The 6,255-nt window shown below is 43.0% G+C and overlaps 1 protein-coding gene across 1 annotated transcript in view; it reads right to left on the reverse strand.

The window, feature by feature from the left end:
- Positions 1–6,255, reverse strand: part of KCNB2 (potassium voltage-gated channel, Shab-related subfamily, member 2) — a 95,821-nt gene that overhangs the window by 2,752 nt on the left and 86,814 nt on the right. The gene's annotated exons all lie outside the window — the stretch shown is intronic.

Here is a 6,255-nt window from a genome sequence, read left to right on the forward strand (position 1 = left end):
GTGTTGGCTCTGAATTAGGTCGAGAGCAAGATGCCAAGAAGTACACAGGAGTATGAAGGTGAACCCAGTTTCCCATCCTGATTAAACGTGTCAGCATTCCAGTGCTTCACAGCAATAACATTTCAGTTTCTGTCTGGGGAGATCTAACAGTTCTGCAACACTGAAAATGATGTAAAAGTAGATGGATTGTGTAAGTTTGCAAATACTCCCTGTCTTAAGTCATGGAAAAATTCATTGCCGTTTACTAAAATTAGACCAAGGTACCAATTTAAAATTACCCTAAAACTTTTACTGAGAAGTAGATAAGGCATCAGACTCCAGCTGGGTCAGACACCGACCTCAGCCTCTGCCTTGCCATTATTAGAGCTGAGCCAGTACTTGTAAGAGCGAAGACAGAATTTCATGGTATAGTAAGAAAGAAGTTTCTAGCATTCTGTCGTCAGACAGACATTCTTTGTAGCTATCTTCCAGGGCCTGTGAACCACCACTGCAAGTGGAAAGCTGCCACTGCTTCTGCACATCTACCCTTTCAGAGTGCACCTCTGGTGGCAGACTGCTGGGACAGGTCTAACAGCTCCACACAGAGCAGTGGAGTAGAGGGGGATAATTTAACAGACTAACATGAAGTCAGTTCACCCCCAGCTTCCATTCAGACAGTTAATTCAAGTATTTCTCGCTGTTTCTGAGCGGTCCCATGGAACTCAGTGGTGACTCCCACACGTAGTCACTTCTGATGTGGCACATGCCCAGGGACAGGGTGTCCTGTCAGGGTCACCCAGGCTGGGAGCCAGCACGTGGGGCAGTGACACAGAGGGCAGGTGGGCAAAGGGACCACCTCTGCCTCTGTAGTGTCAAGTCCTTCAGGTCTGTTTCCTGTTTTCAGGTCCTCATTTTGTTCTCAGGAAAGGGAAGGGAAAATTACTGCTGCCTTTAGCTAAGGAACACAAGAGAAGTGTTACTATCTCGGTAAGCTTTATTGGGATTGTGCTGATCTCCAGGAGAAGGATGTCTCTGGAAAGAAGAGCAGGTTTTGGACCTCAGCAGTGGGGTGAGGAAGCCAAGGAAGGAATTCTGACAAGCCTGAGCACTCCACAAAACCTGTTTTGATATTCTTCCTATTTTGGATTTTAACCAGTAGATGTCTCTGTTTTATCACGAAGTTTTGGAGAAGAACACACCATTCCTGTTGTCACAACACACATTTAGTAAAACCCTCTTTGCTTCCCACGGAATGAATATGCATGAATCTGAAAATGCCCTAATGCTCTTGGCGTGTCCTTCTGATCCCTGACCAACCTGAGAGCCTGGGAGCTTCTGGGAGAGCTCTGGCTGCTAAGCAACTCTGAAAATCACTCTTAGGGAAATATCCTAAAGGCTTTTAAGAAGACAAAAGAGCAATTGGTGAGATTCTATGGACATTCATCTAACAATGTAATAAATGCAGCACAGCTTTCATTAGCACATTGGGAAGCAGCTTTCAGAACAGTATGGAGTCCCTGATTTCTACAAAATGCCTCAGGACATTCCAAGTTGTGATAGATGAGTTAGCTTCTCTGCTTCATGACTGCGTAAGACAATATTATTTCTGTATCTATAGCTATCAAGAGTAATAATGTAGATGGTTTGAAACATTCACACACAACTGAAAATACCCATGTGACGCAATTCTACTCAGACATTCATATTTTCCTCAGTGTTTGAGAAAAATACAGGATATACAATTCTAACTCTGAACTATCTAGAGAAGAAATTAACAGTTTTAAAATTATATTCAAATTCTATCACTTCAAATACGTATAAAATGAAGACATATAATTTCAGAAACAATAACTTCTTCAATTTTAGTAACTGTCTAAGAATGTGATAATTTTCTAGTCATTGTTTCTTGGCTTTACCCTTGTCCTATGGCAGGCAGTAGTTCACATGCTAAATACCAGGACCTAGTTTTTTGTCTCTTTTTTTTTTTTTATCTTTTTATTTGAGATCCTGCATCAGCTCATTAGAGAGAAGAAACTCCTGACTGGATCTGCACCGAGCCCTAAACTGCATCAGAGCTTTTTGTCTGCAGGTTGTTGTCTCCTGGTCAGGTGCCCCTTTATGGAAATCCCTACAGGAACTGTTAGGATTTGTACTTGTATCTCATGCTAACTAAACTGCATAATATATGTTAAATAAGAAAACCGTTGCCCAGTTCAGGTGACAGCTCTGCCCACATGAACCAGAGCAGTATGCTGGGGCTTTTTTTGGCCATTGAGACCCGAGTCTATGCTGGAAACAACTTCTCCACCTGGAGGGAGCACTGCACCAAGGACAAATGTGCCTGCAGAGTTTGCCTGCACTTGCACACACTGGGGCTGCTTCTCCTCCTGTAAAGTGCAGCTATAGGTGAGTCCCCACTGAAGCCACACTTATGCTCCAAATGCACTGTGATGAGAGGCACGGAGGGCCGGTCTCTGAGAGTCCTGTGTCACTGGCTCCACCTTCTCAGATGGTGGCCACTTCCAGGAGCCAAGCAGAACATGAAACAGTAGAAGAAAATATCAGGGCTTACCCTGAAATGACTTACTAGCTGTTCCCAAAATGCATGGATAATGAGGAGCTGATTGCAGAAGGGGAAATCAGTGTCCAATAGTTGCAGAAGAAAGACCAAATCATCTGTCAAATCTTTCTGATTGTGAAATTAATGGCCAGGCCACCCCAGAGTTTTCCATGACTGCAGCTATAAGCAGAGTCAAGCTTAAGACAAGAAATAAACCTGAAAATAAATTTGTCAGGTATGAACAGCTATTATACAGCTGTTTGCAGCAAAGTTACGGGCAATGAAACTCACCTTCAAAGAACCCTTGAACATGGAACAAATGTATTATACTCTGGCTGTGCCTCAGGAGTTATCTTTCGTAGCTGATGATTTCATGTTTTAACTGCCAGCATCTGGCAATTTAAGACAGAAGCATGGCATGGAGGCTTTGGGGTATTTACAACTGGTTCTATACACACACTGATTACACCTATTGATACTTCCTGAAAGCCACATAAACACCCCCCCACCACCACACCAAAACTCTGCTGTAAGGGCAGTGTGATTCTTTATGATGCATGATCTTTATGGTAAGAGATAGCACTGCATTAGAAAGCCACCGGGACCAAAATGTGTGTCATCATTCAGTCAGAAGTGCCAATCAAAACATAGGAAGTGTTTTTGAAAAATCTTGTACTGTGGAATACATGTGACAAAACCCTGTGAGTGCTGGTAGTTCACAGAGAATCACGGAAGCACTCAGAGGACAGTATAATTCAGGCACCAGCCACTTATACCTGGAATAAACTGGAACAACTGTGTATAAGGAACATATGTAGTATCACTATGAAAACGTACAGCTATGTTCTTTCCAAAGGATTATTTACTATTGAACCTGCAGATTATCATTGCTTCTGCTTTATTCTGTGTCCTTCATGCCCAATTATTTTTCCGTAAATTATCTAATATGAAACACATTCTTGTGGGAAAATACCTACTGTACTGTACCTATAAGCCAACTGACACTGATGTATTGCACTGCTATTAACAGAAACATGGCAACAGCACCACGGCTGCTGCTCGGGGCTTTACTCCACAGGATTTATCTCAGTAGTCAGGGGCAGGCAGGCTCCTGTGAGGAATGAGAAGAAATGAGGGGATCTTTTGCCTTCAGTACAACACGCTCGATGTTACGACAGAAAAGTTGGTCTGAAATGAAGTAAGTGGCAATGGTACTTCTGCTGTCACACAAGGTGCAGAAATGCAACATGGAGCTAAGAGAGTCAAAGCACAGGAATATCTGGGGTGCTTCTCAAAACTGGGGATCTGCAGTTGTCAACTGATATTTTCAGCATTTAAGAAAACACTCCTCATCTTTGAGCTCCTGTTTATATTTACTTCTCACAGAACCTGTAATAGTTTCTGCTTTAATGGTAGTATTTCAAAAGGAACCTAGTCTGGCAGGAGATTGGGACTATTTAGCAATACAGGACTATATTAACTCACAGTGAATGTTCTGCCTTCCACCAGTCTGAACATGACTGTGTGGACACACTTATGCTCAAATGCTTAGCTCCCTGCTTCATCTCCAAATCCTGGTTGCTTGCAGGCTTCTTCCAGAGGCAGGTAATCTCCTCCCTCTGAGATGAGACCAACATTCTTAATGCGACACTCCAGAGGAGCAATATGGAAAACACACTGAAATCTAAAATCAGGACCAAGGATGTTTAGATCAGACCTGCCCATGAGCTCCACCTCTGCACAGAGCCCTTGTGCTGTGGGTGTCCCTGCTGGTGTTCCCCAAATGGGAGGGACTGCTGAGTGATCCAGCTAGGAACTCAGCTCAGCCAGGACAGACACTCTCATCACTGTCACAAACGTGTTTTCAAATGTACATATAGCTATAATCTGGCACCAAATCTGACTGATGAGAGGGAGCACCTGGTGATGCTGCTACGCACATGTAATGCACCTGCTGGGGGATGCATGCTGTATGTATCAACCAGATAAACACAATTTCTATGGATTTCTATCAGCAGGAGGCTTGTTTCAGAGCAGCAGGATTTCAGTGAGCAATGCCCCTAAAGGCATGTGAAATCATAAAAGAGGAATACAACTTCCAAATCTCCCCTCAGTGGAAATCAGAGATCCAAACAATAAAATGGTGCCAGTGAAGAAGGTAAGACATGCACTTTCCTTCTCTTATCCTTCCACTTACAGTTAGTCTTTCAATATGATGAACACCATTGCTCCAGACCACCCGAGGTCCTGATTAGACCAGAACTTTGAGTTCATGCATTACTTGTGTTAATTTTCCCTTTAGCACATTTTTAGGTTTGATTATCCCACTTTAAAAATTGGTTCTTGGGCACAAACATATGCTGCTTGGCTCATTTCACACTCCTCTCCAAAAAACAAGAGCTCCCAAACCAAAAGAAGTTGCCCAACAAGTTTTTTGCCTCTTACAGACGTTGCCACAGAGGTGCTGCTGCACTCGGCCTCGGCCAGAGGCAGCTCTGACCTGGGGCTGGAGGAGCCACAGCAGTGCCCCCTCCCCAGCACCAAACCCCACACAACCCCAGCCCAGCTGGGGCTGCAGCTCCAGCACTGCTGATGTGAGCTGCACCATCCTGCAGCAGGATATAACTCTTCTGGACGTCTAAGTCCTGGGCTCAGCTTTTACAGCCCTTACCAGGCGAGCCTTGTTTTCCCTGCCAGTGGTGGTTTGCACGTGCATGTCCAAAGCTCTGGGCTGAAGGTGTGGGGCTGGCAGCCTCAGCTTTGAAAGCTTAGTTCCTGGTAAACCTAAACCCATCCCACCACATCATCAGTGTTACGGGGTTTGAACTAACTCGATTGAAGCCAGCAATTTCTACAGACACAACAATAACTTCTGCCACTTTTCAGAATTCCCCCAGTAAACAGATAATAAAAGGAGGACAGTGGCTCATAACTAAATACTATGATATGTGGAAAGCACTTACCACAATTTTTGGTCTTATTTTACAGATGAAAAATTTCCACTCTTAAGAACTGGTTTATGTTTCATGTAGAAGAACATTTTGTTACTCCAAAGTACTGAAAGTCACACCACCTGACTTGCTAGATACAGCAGAAATTGATTTTAGCAGTGAAAGTAAAAAGCCATAGCAAAATGATCAGAACTGTAAAGTGTGTATGGACACCACCGTTTCTTTCTTCTGTGTGGTAATACAGATAATAAATTCAAACACACTTCGGAATGAAACAATTTATCAGGTAAGATGAATAATTATTGAAAGTGTTTCCTGGAACTGAAAATGGCCAGGGTAAAATTAAGATTAAAACACAATTCCAATTACAAAGACTACCTAGGAAATACCTAATGTTTGGAATTTCCTGAGACTCATTGATAACTTTTCCCATGCTGTACTAGTCAGCCTGATTGCTAACAAAATTCTTCTTTTTCTTATGTACACCTTTCTCTCACTGTTCTTTTCTGAAAACTGGTAAGGAGAATATATTAGACCAGGCAGTGAAAAGTCTTTTTTAACAAAAAATATTTCCCAAAGATTTGTTTTGAGCTTTTCCAAGTTTACACAAGAGAACAAAGTCCTATCATAACAAACCAAACTTTTGCATGCTCATTTTTCATAAGTTTTGTTGATCTGGTGAAAAGAAATCACTTCTAGGCAAGCCTCAGAGATAGAGGCCGTACCTAAAAGGCCCCTGGCCAGCCCGAGGGGTGAAGGGGATGC

The sequence above is a fragment of the Merops nubicus genome, unplaced genomic scaffold (assembly GCF_000691845.1).
Source record: "Merops nubicus isolate BGI_N331 unplaced genomic scaffold, ASM69184v1 scaffold9520, whole genome shotgun sequence".
In the NCBI taxonomy this organism is placed as follows: domain Eukaryota; kingdom Metazoa; phylum Chordata; class Aves; order Coraciiformes; family Meropidae; genus Merops; species Merops nubicus.